The 18,002-nt window shown below is 42.2% G+C and overlaps 1 protein-coding gene across 1 annotated transcript in view; it reads right to left on the bottom strand.

The window, feature by feature from the left end:
* The window catches only part of MID1 (midline 1), a 262,002-nt gene that overhangs the window by 214,406 nt on the left and 29,594 nt on the right, over positions 1-18,002 (bottom strand). The gene's annotated exons all lie outside the window — the stretch shown is intronic.

Below are 18,002 nucleotides of genomic sequence, written 5' to 3'. Positions count from 1 at the left end.
AAGGATGCCAACAAGAATTGATATTTTCTAGCTCAGTGGTTCTCAAACTGTGTGTCTGTGTTCCACCAGTGGGTCAAGATCCAATTTTTGGTGGTTCACAAAACTGACAGGGTACATTATGTTATGTGCATCAAGGGTTAAACAACCTGGTACTTGTCGGAAGCACTGTTGCCCAATCACCATTATAGCCAGGGAGGCTTGAGTGGCTGGTAAAATGAAACTTTTCAAAAACTTTTCATTTTTTGATGCTAAAATGTTTGGGAACCACTGTTCTACCTATTTTTCCTAAACCAAAATAAAGTGTCTACTACAACAGGAGTTCTCAAAGTGTGGGTTGGAAGCAGGTCACAAAACTCTGAAGAACTAGGTTCTTGAACAAATTGCCTTACTCCACAAGTTCTCAAAGTGTGGGTTGAAACTGTAATAAGGGGAGATTTGGGGGCTGCCATAAATAAGCTTTGAGAGCCTGTGTACTAGAGGGAGGAAAGTCCTAATTTGGAATGGAGGTTGCACATGTGCGTGCAAGGATCTTCGACACCAAAAAGTTGATAGGCTATAAAGTCCTATCAAAATCTTCATCCAATCAGTGAAAGGTATGCCCAAATGCAGCTTTAGTGTGTTGGAGGTGACATCACTAATTTTCTGTTTAGTCATTCATTCCATCTCCAGTGCTCAGAAACTTCCTCCTCTTCACAGCACTTTTATACATTCAAGACCAGATCCAGAAAGATTCAGACCACCATAATTCTAAATCATGGGTGTCAAATCCATTTCATATAGTGGGCTGAATAGCATTCATGATGCCTGCTGATGGCTAGAAGTGATGCCATTAAGCAGGAAGTTATGTCATTAAGTAGATCTTGAACAGAAATCATCATTTTTTTCACTCAGGAACTCATTAACTGCAAACAACAGAAGAGAAAATATGTAAATCTTGATTATATTTTCAAGATAGGGAGAGTCCAATCATCACGGAGGCTGCCTTTTCAGCAGAGACACCTCAGCACTGCTCATCAGCTGAGAGCACCTGATGGTGGTGTGGGAGATCCTGAGGGCTGGATAAAGAGCTTCCATGAGCCACATCTAGCCTGCGGGCCTTATATTTGACACCCCTAAACCATCATTTAAGATGATTGTGAATGAGCCTGCCTTTCTGTAGTCTCTCTTCTCTTCCTCCATCACGGGTTATAAATGAAGAATGAAAGCTTTGTTTTCACTTGAAAATAAACCACCGTCCGTTGGGTTCAGATGTAAAGTGGAACTGGGTTTTATTTCAAAGTAAGAACAAATAATTCTCCTCTGAGACATAAAGGTGTACAAGAGAGAAGTAAGGGGGAGAACCCACCAGCAGAAAGGCAATCTCATTACAATCATCTAAATTTTGAACCAGAAGAATTTTTTCCATGCTTGAATTATCCTTTTTTGATAAAAGAGCATGCCTATGCATTTCCTTAAAAACTATACAAATACATAGGACAACACCCACTTGCAGTTGTAGAAGCTTGTTCCTTTGCCATTGAAATAATGTGACATAATGTTGGTCCATGATTACTTTAAAGACCTCTTATTCATGCAATTCTACAGAAACAGTGGTAGTTAATTTGTCTTGAAACTGTAAACAGACTTTAAAATGTAGTTCTTTTCAAAAGCATTTTTGCCATGGTGCCAAGTTTCTGGAATATTGATAGACAGTTGATAAATCATGCATGACTTGAAAGCCAAGGCAACATTTTTAGTTCAAGGGGAAATGTGACACAAATCCCCACAAGCATGACACATGGAAAGGGATTCCTGTGGTTGTTTGTGCACTGTTTCATTTAAACAATACAAGCTTCCTTGGTGATGAGCTTTAAAAGCTAAATGGAATGGCAGGTGAGCTTTTCTACTTCTTATCAGTTGCCAGAAGCCCTCAGTTTAACAGGAGTCACAGCTGAAGAACATTTTGTTTAAGATGTTATTCATTCTGGAGAAATGTATCCCTAAACTCCTATGTTCCAGGTGAGGAGGAAGATAAATGTTGGTGCACATATATTTCATCTGCTGATAGTAGTGGGTTCGGGGAAAAAAGTATGCTCTCTTGTTGCAAATGATATTGCAAATTCTGAAAACTTTGGAGAGCCCTTTCCAGTAAGTACTACCAGGCTAGATGGAGCAATCATTTGACTCAATATACATAAGCTGACTTCATAAATTCATTTTATTTTCTAAAGATTATTTGCTATGTTTTTAGAACAGGATGCAATAATCTTATTTAAGACACTTGTATATTCTGTCCAACTTTCCAGCACCAATGCAGCCCAATAGAGCCCAACAATGACTCTGCCTCCATGACTCCGCCCCCTCCATGACTCCGCCCCCACTATAGAATGCAGCCCAAGCCCTTTGACATGGCTGCATCAGAACTGGAAAGTTGAATAGGATTGGGCCTTAAGTCTTAATAAATTTTCTTTTTTCTTGAAGGAGCCAAGTCTCTTTTGCCCCTGTGGACAAGCCTCCACACTTCCAGGATCTCTGCACTGCATGGCTTCTTCTTTAAATGGCTAGGAAGGTGAAGAGGAGGTGGCAGCAGCTGTATCAGTGACTGTGGGGCATGCATCCATTACAACCAAGAAGAAGAAAAAAGAAGGGGGCTCACATTAGGGCACATTGAATGCTCCAGTAAAATGATGGAGGCAGGAAGCTGTGGGCTGATGGGGACTGTAGATCCTTTGGGGCCACTCCTGATTAGGCTAACACTGTTCACAAACCTAACCCTTCCCTGCTATTGCTTACAACCTTTGCTGCTTCCTCGGGAGAATACTCACAGAAAACTTTAAAGAAGAGATACATTTTAAGCTTTGTTCAGAAATCTTGTACAAATGTTAAGTGAATGCTTGTAGGACACGGGGTAGGGGGCTCGGGGGCTCCACTCTTCCTATGAGCATTCTGCAGCATGCCTGCAAAGTGCTTGTGTTTGTACACCTGCAGACACATTGCATACATGAAGTGTACACAACCCTCACTCCCTCCACTCTGTGTGCATTTAGCCTCTACCCGCCCCCCCAGCAGTGTCTGAAAGTATCTATTATCTTACATCTTTCTCCAGCCATTGTTTCTGACTTCACTTGAAAGTTTATTCCAGAGCCAAGGAAATTCTAAGCACGAAACTCAAAACTTTTTACCAAGTTAAGGACCCAGAAACTTATTTCAATTATGCTGCTCATTGTACTGGAGATCAGAAGCGAGCTGCAGAAAGGGTAAAACAGGTTTTGTTTTAGAAAATCTAACTCATCCAGTTTTGATGGCTTGAATCTGGGTTGCATTTTCTGTGAATCTTCAATGAAGGGGCTAAATGGTTCTCGTTTAGATTTATCTGCATTTAATGGTATACAAAAGTATCCCAGATGTTCAAAACATTCTATACTGTACTTCCTTGTAAATGTTTTATTTTCAGAATATTTTAGTGATGTTATTTTGAATTTTCAGTTTCTCTCTGCAAGATGCAGATATACAGTAAAAAATATTTTTAAGAAACCTTCTGGGACAGGGCCAAGGGCTGTAGCCATTGTTTATTGATTCCTTAATCCACTTATTTTTGTTATGCTTTATTATGGGTAAAGAGCCAACATCAGTATTAGTCAAAGAACTGAACTTTATTTTTTTCCCCCCTCTGGGTAAAATCTTGGCTTTTGACTGTAAATGAGCCAGAATTTCATCCTCTGTGTCTAATTTTATTAATTTCCCCATAATACCTCAATTTTAAAACAATGACTTTTTTCATTTTAAGCTTTCACCAAAGTCAACAGAAGTGTTAGTGTTCAGTGAGTGGTGGTGGTGATTTTCTGATATGGAAGCAACATTCATTAGAAATGCAAGAGAAGGAAACTTTATTGTCCTGATCTCATCAGGCCATGAGGGGCCATGGAAATCTTCTTACCCCAAATCCCTTTTGTGCCCTTTCTCTAATGCAGGAAGGTTTGGAAGAAAGGGGCAAGGCAGCTGAGAATGGGCTTGAACTTAAAGCCCAATCCTAAGTAACTTCCCACGTAGTGATGCAGCGACACCACTGTGGCTTCAGCTGTATCCTGCAGGGGAGTTTTGGCCTGTCGAGACCTCCTCGGAGTAAGCCCCAGCACCAGCTCTAAAGCACAGGAACACTCATTCCAGCAGCATATGTGGGAGATAGGATTGAGCCATTAATTATGAGTCAAGAGGCTTAGGGCACAATTCTAAACAGGTCTACGCAGAAGTAAGTCCTACTGGGTTCAATAAGACTTACTTCCAGAAAAGTGAGGTTAGGATTGCAGCCTTAGCTTACCTTACAATAAACTCAGTATTTTCAAACTGGAAGCAGGATATTCTGATTTATTAACTCTCTTAAATATGCATGCTGCTACTAAATCTGAAGTGACTGCACACATCTATTGAACACACACTGGGTTGTCTATGACTCCTGGTGCATGAACAATAATGTATAGCTGGTCAAATAGAGATATGTAGCCACTTGAAGTGCAACATTACATGCAAATATCATCTATCATACATGATGCAATTATTAATCTGGGTTCTGGCATTTGGGATGGTCTCTCTCTCTCTCTCTCTCTCTCTCTCCCCCCTCCCTCTCTCAGTGGATTTCCAAACTTCATTCCTTGTTATTTACTTAATTTTTCTTCACTGTATTCCATGAGTTCAGAATAGTTTACAATAGTTTTTTTCCCTACTTGTAAGGTCCTGTGCCGGGGAATAAGAATTTAAAATTATTACTTTTTTAAAACTGTATTTATTTAAAATAATTATATCTCATGATTGCCACTTTCTTTAGCGAAGTGCTTAAGGTGGCTAACAACATAATTTAAAAACAGACTTACAGCCTGATCCCTTGCAGGGACAGTGCCAACGGCCTATGTGCTTCCCTACGTGCTTGTGGTGATGGCCGTCATAAATATGCTGTAAGGCATGTTGCAGTGGCCAGGTGGGAAGAGGTGCAAGCAGGGAGGTCAACACCAGAAAACGCTGGGCCTCTGCACCTGGAGGAAGAGCAGCAGGAGCTCCAAATGGTGAGTTTTCCCGCTGGGAGGCAGGGAGGCATTCCTGGACACTGGGAGGGGGCTAAACTGGGCCTGGGGAGGACATCCGGGGCTGCAGTTCAGGCCCAGGAGGGGGTGGGAGTGGCACCCTATATGTGCTACTCACTGCAACAGCAATTTTGCTGGTGCAGATTCAAGCAGACTCATAGGGCTGTGGGGGTGCTACATGGGATAAGGGAACTGATGTTCCCACACAGTAAGCAGCTGCCACTGTTTCAGTGCTACTGTACCATGGGGTGGGAGAGCATCCTAGGATTGGGCCCTTAGTTTGGTACGAACAGTAAAATGAAGTGTAAAAAAGCATCTTTATCTTAAACAAAATTTAAGTTTTAATCAAAGTTTCCTTTCTACAACCATGTGCAGGATCATGCAAAAAATAGTCCGAGATAGCCCTGTAGTCAACTCTCCGAGTTGTGTGGATGGATTATGGCAAGCTGTAACCCCTGGTGGGTGGGTGGGGAGTTCACATTTGATGGACTTGGGCTCAAATCCTAACTCACTTTCCAGTACTGACATAGCTGTGCCAATGGGACGTATGTTGCATCCTGCAGCTGGGGGGCACTCATGGAGGCCTCCTCAAAGTAAGGGAATGTTTGTTTCCTTATCTAGGAGCTGCATTACTCTTATGTTAGTGCTGAAAAGTGGGTTAGGATTGTGCCCTAAATGAAATTAAACCATGCATCTGCTCCTCTAAATAAGCTACATACAAACAAGCATGCAATATGGATTACTTCTGTGCCCTAGATGACACTCTGTTTTTAAGTGAGGGAGAACAAGTTGGATGGACATATGCTACAGTAGGATTTATTTTAAGGTGGCCCCATGTGGCTTTACATTTTTATGAACAGCCAATGTTTATTTGAATTTTAAATGCTCTGCATATTTCCCAGATTCTTTTAACTCTGTGCTCTGTAGATGTAGTTTACAAAGTAGTTGCCAGCTTCCCTTTCCTTCATTTACCAGGGCTTGCCCTTGGTTCAGAAATCAATGCAAGTTCATGGGTCAGCAGCTAACAGTGTGGCCAATTTTGTTGTTTACATCTGTGCGGCGCCAAATGCCCTTCATTCATTACTACAAATGCAATGGGAACGAGAGCAGAAATCCTACAAACAGTTGTTTACTTTCTTTTTGGTGCCTGGGAACATTTTTCTGAGCTAGGAAGATGGACTCCCACCATGGTATGAAAGACATGCTTCTAAAAGTGAAAGTGGAGCGATTGCGCTCTACTTCCGGTTTTGCAGAGGCGAGGCGCGATTTCTCCACTTTCACTTTTGAAGACCTGGGGAGCCCTGCAGATGCTCGTGCAGGGCTTCCCATACTCCTGGGAAGCTGCAGAAGGCTCTAGTAAGTCTAGCCAAGGCCCCTGCAGCCCCCTGCAGCCCCCCTCCTCCCTGCCCCCACCCCTTAAGGGGGCAGTGGCCAGGGCCCTCAGGCTGGGGCATCACGATGCCCCAGTTTGAAAACCACTGCTGTAAGTTAAATAAGCATTATTATTGCTGTATTGCAGATGGGGACAACTGAGGCTGAGAGCCCAATCCTAAGCATGTCTACTCAGAAGTAAGTCCCATTAGAGTCAGTAGAGCTTACTTCCAGAAAAGTGTGGCTATGACTGGGCTGTGAGTGGCCATCTAATGAGTTCATGACAGAGCTGAATTTTAAACCAGGAAAGTCCCAATACACCTGGTTGGCAATGATTCTCTCTGGATGCATGCCAGCTATTTTGCTAGCATAGTTCTCAGGAGAGGAAGAGGTATGTCAGACAGTGAAAGAAGGGAGAGCATCCACTCCAGCCTTCCTCCACTCTTTGGACTGTCCTTGCCCTCCTCTCTCTCCACCCCAAACCTCACCCAAACTGCCCACAATCCGCTTTCCGCTGCTTTACCTGTCTTGCACAGGCTGGGTCCGTTAGCACAGGGTGCACAGAGATGCCAACGATTTGCATCAGCAGCTCCAACATGCCTGGCAGAGATGCGGCACTTCTGCCACCACTGCAGCCTTTGTGAGTTCTGTTTCATAAAGGTCTGATGGGGTTGGGCCATAACATCCTAAAAGACCCTGATATCTGATATATATTTGCATTGGGACACACGTTGATCATCACTGCATATGTTCAGTATATTGCAACCAGATAATCTGTTCTGGTAATCCTTCTTGCTGGGGGGGGGGGGAGTACTCATAATTCCCTTGATATTTTTTCTATCTTGGGATTAATGGAAATAAGTAATTTTTTTTCTCTTCAGTGCTGTATCCAATCTGGGTTTATATGAATTAAACCCAGCTGAAAACATCAAAGTCTTGGAATTTAAATGACTCATGTTTTCATGTGGGAGTTACAGATTTTGATACCTTCATAGCTAAAGCAGAGCTATTTGTGATCATTGCCTGTCTTGCCATGAGATATCGTCCAAATGAGTTTCACGAACCATTTTTTACTGTCAACCATATCAGCTAACCTTCATTCGGAGCAACCCAGCAGAATGTACATTTGCTCCTCAAAATTGCTAGCATTGTTACCAGGGAAGTGAAGGAATGTTGAAAGAGAAACAACATTTTGCATAGGCCGAATTAGATACAATTTGTCCATGGCTAAATGTGGGGCATTTGCTACACATCACACCTCTTTGAAAATGTCACTGTGATGAATGGCAGAGCAGCCGAAGATAAGCCTCACAGGCTGCTGCCTGGAAGATATCAGAACAGAGGGATAACAGTTTTGATGCAAACCTTTCATGGCACAAGTGAACAAATGAGTGAACCTTCAAAGCCAATGCTAACCAACCAGCATATGCAAAAGCCTCAAAATAATCAATGAATTTTATGTACCAGCACTTAATGCACAGAGCCCAATACTGCTGCTTTGAAGGAAACAATGTACACATTTCTGTAAAGCATCATTTTATTGTCAGAGCCCTCCCTCTCAGTGTACTGTAAATCTTTCATTTGCGGTGGAGATGTGAATGTGATGTGAATATGCAACATTTAATCAGTGTAGGAGTACAGCTGAATCTCAAAATGAATCTAGGTATTCTAGTAAGAGACATATTGCTGTTTTGAGTTACTCCTTCTGACCAAAACACTGTCATAAAATCTATAACCTATTTCAGTTTAAAGCCAGTGATCGTATTGCTTTTCAACATTCCTGAGCTAAAGAAATCCTTTACTTGTATTCTTCTCACATTTTTCTTCCACGAAAAAATATTTTAACACTAAATATGACTTGAAGACAAGGGCCCAATGCTATCCAAGCACCAAAGTAGCTGTAATGCAGCCCCAAGGTCCCTTACCTTGAGTAGGCCTCTGGGACTGTCCTTCCCAGGATAGGATGCACTATAAGCCCCTTAGGAATGGCTGTATTGGCACTGGAAAGTTGGATAGGATTGAGCCCCAAACATATTTGCTTATCTATTTAAACTGACAGTAACAAGATTAGCATCTATTAACAACTCCTATTGAAATAACAGGGAATTTATCTGCTTTATGCTTGCTTGTGCCTTTTTGTATGGTCATTATTCAGCAACCCCTTTGGTTGCATGGATGAATCTGTCTCCATCCACTAAGGCTTTTATCTCTCCACTCCCTGCCACTATGTTGCCTCAAGCACAGGTTCGAAGTGTTTTAAAAGTTTAAAAGCAGCTTGGAATTGAGCCAGGGTGAGATGGAGAATAATTTATTGGGGGAAGGAGAGGACAAGAGCCTTACTAGATGTGCATTGTTAACAAGTGGAACATGATTCTCTTCGTGGCTATTGATTTTCATGTGTTTGTGTAGATCACTACTCTAATTATACTTAGCATGTTACAATTTCATGCAATAAATCATGATCTGTAATATTCTGAAATAAACACAGCAGTTACACCTTGTAGATGTGTGCTTTTTAGGAAATAAGTGACTGTCCACTAAAATAAAACTAGAATAGCTCAAGTCAAGAAAATAACTCAACCAAAGGTCACTTAAACGCTAACCTATCTTTTGGTTGTGCAGAAAGACATTCCATCGAGCTCCATTTTTCCATCATGGAATACGTCTGAACCTTCAAAGCAAACAATTATGCCTGCCTCTGTATTTTCCCATTGTAAAGGTAATGAGGTCGTGCTGCCACTATGTGTACTTTCACACATCAAAAACCAGAACAAAAGAGGGCCTGTGGGACCAATTTTACGATGTGTGAAATTAAGTCAGCCTTTGGCAAGATGCCAACTGGGTGGTGGTCACATGGCTTATTTTGTTGCTGATTGTTGTATAGATTTCATTGAGCCACCTGCCTCCCACTCAATTTCTGTTCTCCCATGTTTACCCATTTTATATCTTGTGAAACTGGATCCAGAATTGCCCATGTTGGACAGGTCTGGGGTAGATTTTATGATGCCCCAAATTACTCTTGCACTGTGATCCTAACAGGTCACTTATGGAAAGGGGAAGTGCTCATGTCATTGGATTTTCTTTATTGTAGTCTGGCATTAGTTGCCTATTCAGTTTTTAAATTGCATTTTTTTTCCTGATGGTGCATTGGTGATAGTTCTCATTAAGCTGCTTTAGAGTTGCAGCATCATTACCCTCTATGGGAGAACAAAGCTTGGTATATTATCCTGAGGTTTGCTGTTCTTACCTGGCAGTCTACCTGGTCTGGGTTACCTGCCAGACATCTGGACTCTCAGTAAACAACACATTTTGAGCCAGAAATTTGCCAACAGCATTATGCTATTGGATGTAAAACTACTTGAAGTATATGGAAGTTGGCTGGCAAAACCAGGAGCCTTGGCACTTGATACAGGAAAATATGGGCATGCAGAAATGTTCAAGGAGATATGGAACCCTTCCTAGACTTTTTTGCAGCTAGATTCAAGTGCAGAAAATGGGGGAATGCCAAACCACTGCTTAGCTGCCTTTTGCTCTATTCTTCTTGAAAACTGCTTTGAGTTACTATGTCACACTAAGATGATCCTGGAATATTTAAATACAGAAATACAACTGTAATGAATCTTCGACAGAAGAGTACTTTGAAGATTTCCTTATGAATCGTAAATGAGCAGGAGAAACTGATACAAATACAATGAGAGCTTTTTTCCTACAACAAAACTATTTTGTGATTAGTGCTCCACCTCTCCCCCTCCCCTCCCCAAAATAGTAGCTAGCAGTGGGGAGGGGGTAAGCAATTTAGATCAGGACCACTGGCTGAATCAAAAGAATAAAGCTCTCTCATGGGTGGCCTGCTTTGGGTGCTATTTACTGAACACACTATAGAGATATCATGTGGTCAAATTAGCATTTAGTTTTGACCCTTGGAATATTACTGTGACCGGCAGGAAGCTAGAGATTGTTTGTCAACATCAATAAACATAGATACAGTTAAGATGCGATTCCCTGTAAGAGTCATCAACATACATAGCATTTGTGTAGTACCTTTGGTATGTGCCAAAGACTTCACATGTATCACCTTGATATGATACAGTCCTTACAACAACCTTGCAAGGTAAGTATTTTTATCCCTGTGTTGCAGATGGGGCTGAAAGGGAGTGGCCTGCCTAAGGCCATCTTCATGGCAGAGCAGAGGCAAGATTCAAAGGGCAGAAATTCAGTATAATCTTAAGCATACTACTCAAAAATAAGTCCCATTGTATTCAATGGGGCTTACTGCCAGGAGAGTGTGTATAAGGTTGCAGTGTGTAAAGACTGGGCTTTGTAGCACAATCCTATCCCCCATGGTAGTGCCAGGTGCTGCTGCGCCAAAATGGCTACCGCTGTATCCAGCAGCACCACCAGGGCCACCGGAGAGCTCCTCAGGAGAAGGGGATTTTTGTCCCCTTTCCCTGAGTTAAAGCAAAGCAAGCCCTGCAATGGGGCTTCTCAAACCTGCACTGGCTATTTTGTCGGCTCAGACAAAAGAACATCCATGTCAGGCTTTTCAGCCTGACACGGAGGATAGGATACAACGGAGCAGGATTCTGCTTGTTTCACCCCCTCCCACCCTGGTTCCCCCACCCTAAAGTCTTTACTGCTGCCCAGAGTTCTTCCCTTGCTCTGAGTGGCATCTGGCTGGTGCTGGGCCAGCGCCAGTGCTCACTTCTCTTTGGATGTGGCAGAAGTGCCTTACAGCCTGTTTGCAACACCCAGCGCTGGCACTGGAGCTCAGTGCAGGTGCTGGAGGCCAAGAGGATTAGGCCCTCAATCTCTATGCTAATCCAGTAACATTCTGCTTATTCCAAGGCAAAGTTACAGCTCTGAAAGTCAGCTTGAAAAACATCTAGCCAATCCCCCTTTCAAAGAATGAAGTTAATTGTAACATATGCTGACAGCAAGTCGGTCTTACTGTTACATGAAGTCGGAATCCGCTTGCCTATGTTTATGAATTAACAAAACTGGCACTGATTGTATCCGAGGGCTCCTTGACCTAGAAAATAGTCTAATTGGAATCATAATGGTGCAAACAGCAATGCCATCTCAAATTAACCTGAAAAGACAAGATAACTTTTGTTGGTTGCAATCTACATAAAAAGCCTGAAGCTGATCAACTCTGGTGGTCCTTCAAGGTATTAGTCAACATACATTGAAAACCATCTGAAGTTCAACACAAGTAGATGTGCAAACAAAAACATCAAGTCACTGAAAGATCTTTTTCTGAACCATATTGCAACAGCTGCAGTCCAAGCACATATACCCTTAAATCTCCTTGAAATCAATGAAGATCCGGATGCTGGACACACAGTTAGGGTTTTGCCCTTTTTGTGTATTTGGTTTAAATATCGGCACTGAAGGGTAGTTGTCATTAAGACAACACTCAGATTGTTATAGAATTCCAAAACAAGTAACAAAATGTATAACAATATTTCTTAGGCCCTGTGGTAAAATGTATTTCACTCCATCCGTGATCTTTGGAAATTTTTATATTGCTGCTGGTAAAAAGTTTATTTTACCTTCTGTCTATGCCCAAGAGCTAGCCTAAACCAACCATTCAGAATAGGATTTATTTAGGTGACATCAGCTCAATACAGAGCAGAGTGGGTGCCTGCCAATACGCAAATGTATCTCCTTTCATAATTTGATTGGTCTTCTTGGGGGACTGCTGAAGTCACATATATTGCTAGGAAAGAATTAACTAGAGCAATCCCAGCAGAAGATCTTGCTGGAGGCTCATGAAAAAGGCTCATGAGTTTTTGCTGTGAGTAAAACTGGTGGATAAGCAAAGAAAAGGGAAAATACCCCTTTGGTGGGCACATCTGGACACAAACACCCTGGGAGCGTGGCCAGTTTTCAAGAGGCTTGCTCTAGAATAGAGCTTGTTTCAAACTTGTTTCATACAGAGAGCCAATAGCATTCATGGCGCCCGCTGAGGGCCAGAAGTGACATCATTAAGCAGAAAGTGACATCATTAAGCAGATGACGGCCAGAATTAAGCACTTTGTTCTCACACAGAAAATTGTTAGCAGCAAATGACAGAAGAGGAAATGTGCAAATCTTGTTCATAATTTCAAGCTATGAGAGAGCCTCATGCTGGGAGAATGGGGGCTGCATAAATTGCTTCCAGGGGGTGCATTTGGCCCCCGGGCCTTATGTTTGACACCCGTGCTCTAGAAGGAATGGGACAAAGAATGAACTGAGGCTATCCCCACCTTCCCTCCAATCCACTCAGGAGGGATGAATTCGTCTTGCCCCGGGTTGAGCTGCAGGCAGCACCAACCCCACACTGGATTCAGGGAATGCCAGCTGGCCTGCCCATTCCAGTCAGGTTAGGATTGGGCTGCCCAGCTGCAATCCTATGCACACTTACCTGGGACTAACCCCACTGACCACAATGGGACTTGCGTCTGAGTTGACATTGCCTAGGATTGGGCTGCTAGAAATCCATAAATAATTAAAAATTTAAAAGAGTACTAGAAAGCAAAAAACAAAACGCAGCAACATCACTCCATTTTTTTGTTCAAAGATTCCAGTTCAAAGATTTCTGTCTCAAAGCCTGCTGCTGCCATTCACTGTGGCAAGAATACTGAGCTTGACGAGCCAATATTCTTACTCTTATTCTTGTCAGGCAGTTCACATATGCTATAAGGACGATTTCCAGCAAAAGCGAAGGGAAGGTCAGGTTTTCTTATCTGACAAAACAGTAATTTTTAGCTGTCCAGCTTAGATGAATGATATTTGTGTTGTTTTCCACACCCAGATTAACCAAAAGCCATCCAGGTGCTAGATATTTTGTTTCCAATTGCGGGCAACTAGTGAAACATTCTTATACAGGTTACAGACCTGTATGTGCAATCTCCTGATTTTAGAAGTAGGCTACCTCAGAATGCCAGATGTAAGGGAGCGGCACCAGGATGCAGGATGCCTCGCCTGGAGACATCTGGTGGCCCACTATGAGATACAGGAAGCTGGACTAGATGAGCCTTTGACCTGATCCAGCAGGACTCTTCTTATGTTATACAGCAGACCAATTCACATCAGGACACAGCACTGCACATCTCCAAGCCAGTTATCTCCAGTCCAAGCTAAGTTTGCCTGCTTATGTACTATTGCAACAGCCACACAGTGGCCTTGAGAAGAAAATCCATATAGTAAAAAATGTAATCTACTTTATCAAGCCACGATATGTAGACATACAGACATGGTCTCCTGGCTTATATACTCTCTGCTGTTTCTTAAGTGCATATTTAAAGAAGAGATTTATATTGTTTGTTTCTTAAACATGGCATCTTGCACTTCTTTCTAGATAGGACCCCAAGGAAACTTTTAAAAGGAGACAATTAAAGTACTGTATAGTTAAAACTTCACATGAAACCAACAGAATAAAATAGCAACATGTATCATAAAATATCACAGTAAAAATCAGGCATCCTGAGAGCCATTCAGAAATGTAGTCTAAAAATGTCTGTATAAAATTAATGGCTAAATTAATGGCTAAAACTCTAAAGCTGGGGTTCCCAAACCCCTACAGGGGAGTTCGGAACCACGTAAGTATTTATGTGGGTAGGGAGGGGGGGCAGCAATGGTACTGCAGTAAGCACAGCACTGCCACTGCTAGGGGCTTTTTTCACACCTTGGGGCAGAGGTGGCTTCTGCAGGGCCCTGGAGGCTTGTAGCCCCCTCCAATGTCCTCCAGGGGTTCTGTAAACAATCCTTATCCTCTGATCAGCAACTACTTCTGTTTTCGCTTCTGGTTTCCCTTGTGGGTTGCGACCCACCAGTTTGGGAACTACTGCTCTAAGGATAAATGTTATGTTTGAGACAAGTCTAAGGCACAATGCTGTAAATAGGAGTTCTGTTTGAAACTCCAAAATAAAATTGTATCTCTGTTTTCTACGCCTCTAAATGGAAGAGAGGATGGCAGTGGGGACTTGCTGCTTCCAAGCAATTAAAAACATCCCCTGACCTTACAGAAAGCTCAGGAGAAAGCTAGTTGCTAAGAAACGTATTCTGCGTAAAACACACAGGCAGATAATGATATCCAAGGAAGATCTTGCTGTTGGTGAAATCAACATTGATGATTGAAGATGTTGGTGAAATCTGCAAGACTCTCTCTTTTCTTATATGTCATTAAGGGCACAATCCTAACGCCTTATGTCAGAACTTTCCAGCACTGACATAAGGGCAATGCAGCTCTGAAGTAAGGGAACAAACATTCCCTTACTTTGAGCAGGCCTCCTGAGTGACACCCAGCTGCAGGATGCAGCACACATCCCATTGGCACCGCTATGCCAGTGCTGGAAAGCACTGACATAAGAGGTTAGGATTGTGCCCTAAGTGTGATTTAAATGAAAATATTGTACATATTCACTATTAATTTCTACATATTCATATTCATTTCTTTCAATAAAGAAATGTGCACCTGTGTGGTTTGGAAAGGAGAAACCAGTGACTTTAAAGGCCAATGAGGACTCTTGGATCTTAGTCATGCATTTAGTTTGACAAGAAAATCTTCAAGACAAACATTTACATATAAGTAAGATTTAAAGAAACCTTGTATTGAAGGACAAAAAATTGAAATATAAGAAAAAACAGCAGTATGTTTTATTGTATTTCAGCCTCTGCATACTATTTTCCCCAAGCAGTATTTGCACAGATATTTTTTGGATTATGACTTTGAGAGTTACATCCTTTTTTCTATTCTAACTCTGAACAGAAGTTACCAATTTTTTGTAGTCTTCTCCTGTGATGAATCATCTCTTTAATTATGATTATTTACATAGCATAATCATTGTACAAGGCCCTTTCCAGGAAGTGAAAAGAAACAGATCTCTCACCCAAAGAGTTTACAATCTAGATCAGTGATTTTCAACCACTATCAGATCAGGAGAGAGATCTTGGGGTGGTGGTGGACGGGTCGATGAAAATGTCGACCCAACGTGCGGCGGCAGTGAAGAAAGCCAATTCTATGCTTGGGATCATTAGGAAAGGTATTGAGAACAAAACGGCTAATATTATAATGCCATTGTACAAATCTATGGTAAGGCCACACCTGGAGGAATGTGTCCAGTTCTGGTCGCCGCATCTCAAAAAAGACATAGTGGAAATGGAAAAGGTGCAAAAGAGAGCGACTAAGATGATTTTGGGGCTGGGGCACCTTCCTTATGAGGAAAGGCTACGGCGTTTGGGCCTCTTCAGCCTAGAAAAGAGGCGCCTGAGGGGGGACATGATTGAGACATACAAAATTATGCAGGGGATGGACAGAGTGGATAGGGAGATGCTCTTTACACTTTCACATAACACCAGAACCAGCGGACATCCACTAAAATTGAGTGTTGGGAGAGTTAGAACAGACAAAAGAAAATATTTCTTTACTCAGCGTGTGGTTGGTCTGTGGAACTCTTTGCCACAGGATGTGGTGATGGCGACTGGCCTGGACGCCTTTAAAAGGGGATTGGACAAGTTTCTGGAAGAAAAATCCATTACGGGTTACAAGCCATGATGTGTATGTGCAACCTCCTGATTTTAGAAATGGGTTATGTCAGAATGCCAGATGCAAGGGAGGGCACCAGGATGCAGGTCTCTTGTTATCTGGTGTGCTCCTTGGGGCATTTGGTGGGCCGCTGTGAGATACAGGAAGCTGGACTAGATGGGCCTATGGCCTGATCCAGTGGGGCTGTTCTTATGTTCTTATGTTCACTGTGCCACAGCACATTGGTGTGCCACAAATGGTCCTCAGGTGTGCCATGGAAGTCTGGGTGAAGATAATTTATTAGATGGACCATTGGGGGATGTGAGCCTCCAACAGGCAGTGCAGTGGGCCTTGTCAATTTTCAAAAAACTGATAACGTGCCTTGATAATTTTAGTGCCTTGTCAGTGTGCCACGAGAAGAAAAAAATTGAAAATGGCTGATTTAGTTATTAAGATAAGGGGAGAAAGGATGGAGACAGGAACAAATAGAAGAAGCATATGTGGATTATCTCAGTTGTGCATACTTAAAAGCTTATTTATGGGAACCAAGGTATTGTGCCAAAGCCTGCTTTGAAAAGGTGAGTTTGGTTACCTCACCTTCGATCCCTTTGATGAAGGGATTTGAAGCAAGCAATGAAGGGAGCACACTGCAGGTGTTCTAGGGCAGTAGTCTCCAAAGCTGGGACTGCTGCACACTGGCAAAGGCTTCCCCCAGCACACACAACCCTTATCATTCTACTGGGAGCCTCCGCAAAGTTTGGCCCTAGTCTTCGCACCAGCCAGCCACAACCGCCACATCTGTGCAAAGCCTACTGGGGCAACAGAACACGGAAGCTGCTGGCCGGCGTTAAGACTGGGGTCAAATGGAGGAGCTTTGCAGAGGGTCCCTGGCAGAACAAAGTGCCATTCACACTGGAGAAGGATTGCAGCGGATGCCAGATCTGGCCCACAGGCCAGAATTTGGCACTCACTGTTCTAGGAGGCTGTTCCAAGTATAAGGGAAGGAAGGGAGAAAAGATGGCGTCATCTGAGATAGCAGAAGATGTTGGGACAGTTGAAGGTGATGAAGCTGTAGAAGTGAAGGACAGAGGTAGGAGTCTAACAGGATACGAGGGCTAAGAAATAGGAAAGACAATAAATGGAAGGTATTAAAGCATGTTCATTATGCTCTTCTGATACACAAGGGAACAATATAATAATATAAGGCAATGAATATACATAGCCTCCCTGCAGTTTACATGGTCATCAGGTATGATGAAGGATATCGGAAAGGATACCACCCACAGGCTCAAGGATCAGAAATGATTTAGCACAAATTTTTAATTTGCCTTTATTTCAAATTCATCTTTTCTGTTTAATACGTCCTGATAATTATTTTTAAATGTATAAACTACCACAGCACACAGGTAGTTGTGCAGTTTATACCGTTCCATTCCCTAATCCAAACAGGCTATATGTGAGATCAACTGAACAATCACAGCAATCCAGATCATCATATGGAATAAATTATTAAATTAATAGAAGCCGTGCCAATCTACACAATGGAGTTAGACTAATAAATCTAGTGACTCTAACTGTACAGGTCAAATTCAGATTCTCAGCTACAGGAAAACACTACAAAACTCCAAAGAACTCAGATGTCTCTGCCAATTTTTTGGAGTTTGAACTGACCCATATTAATTGTTCAACGGAGTACAATAAACAATTACATTTTTTCAGTAGGATTATTAAAGCAATAAAGTGTAAGTATTCCTTTGCAGCTATTGCGGTCAATCATATTATTGAAGCTCTCATAAATACGGACTCTGTTCTCATGTCAAGAACTCCCTGTGCGCTTTCCAAAGAAAGAAAATATTGTGATTCACTCCTTAATGCAAGTGTGTAAATTCCTAATAAAATTAATAGGCATTATATCGCAGGGAGTAGAGGGTAATTAGAGGCCTTAGTCTGTTCTAGAAGGAACTCAGTTTGTTAATTTGGGGGGGGGGAATGAATTCTGCTTTCTTTCAATAACTTTTCTACCTTAAGGCATCCATTTCTATTATAAGTTAATGGTCTGCACAATTTCT

This window comes from Tiliqua scincoides, chromosome 3 (genome assembly GCF_035046505.1).
Source record: "Tiliqua scincoides isolate rTilSci1 chromosome 3, rTilSci1.hap2, whole genome shotgun sequence".
Taxonomy (NCBI): Eukaryota; Metazoa; Chordata; class Lepidosauria; order Squamata; family Scincidae; genus Tiliqua; species Tiliqua scincoides.
The sequence above is the reverse complement of the archived record's forward strand: the minus strand, read 5'-3'. Positions and strand labels throughout refer to the sequence as shown.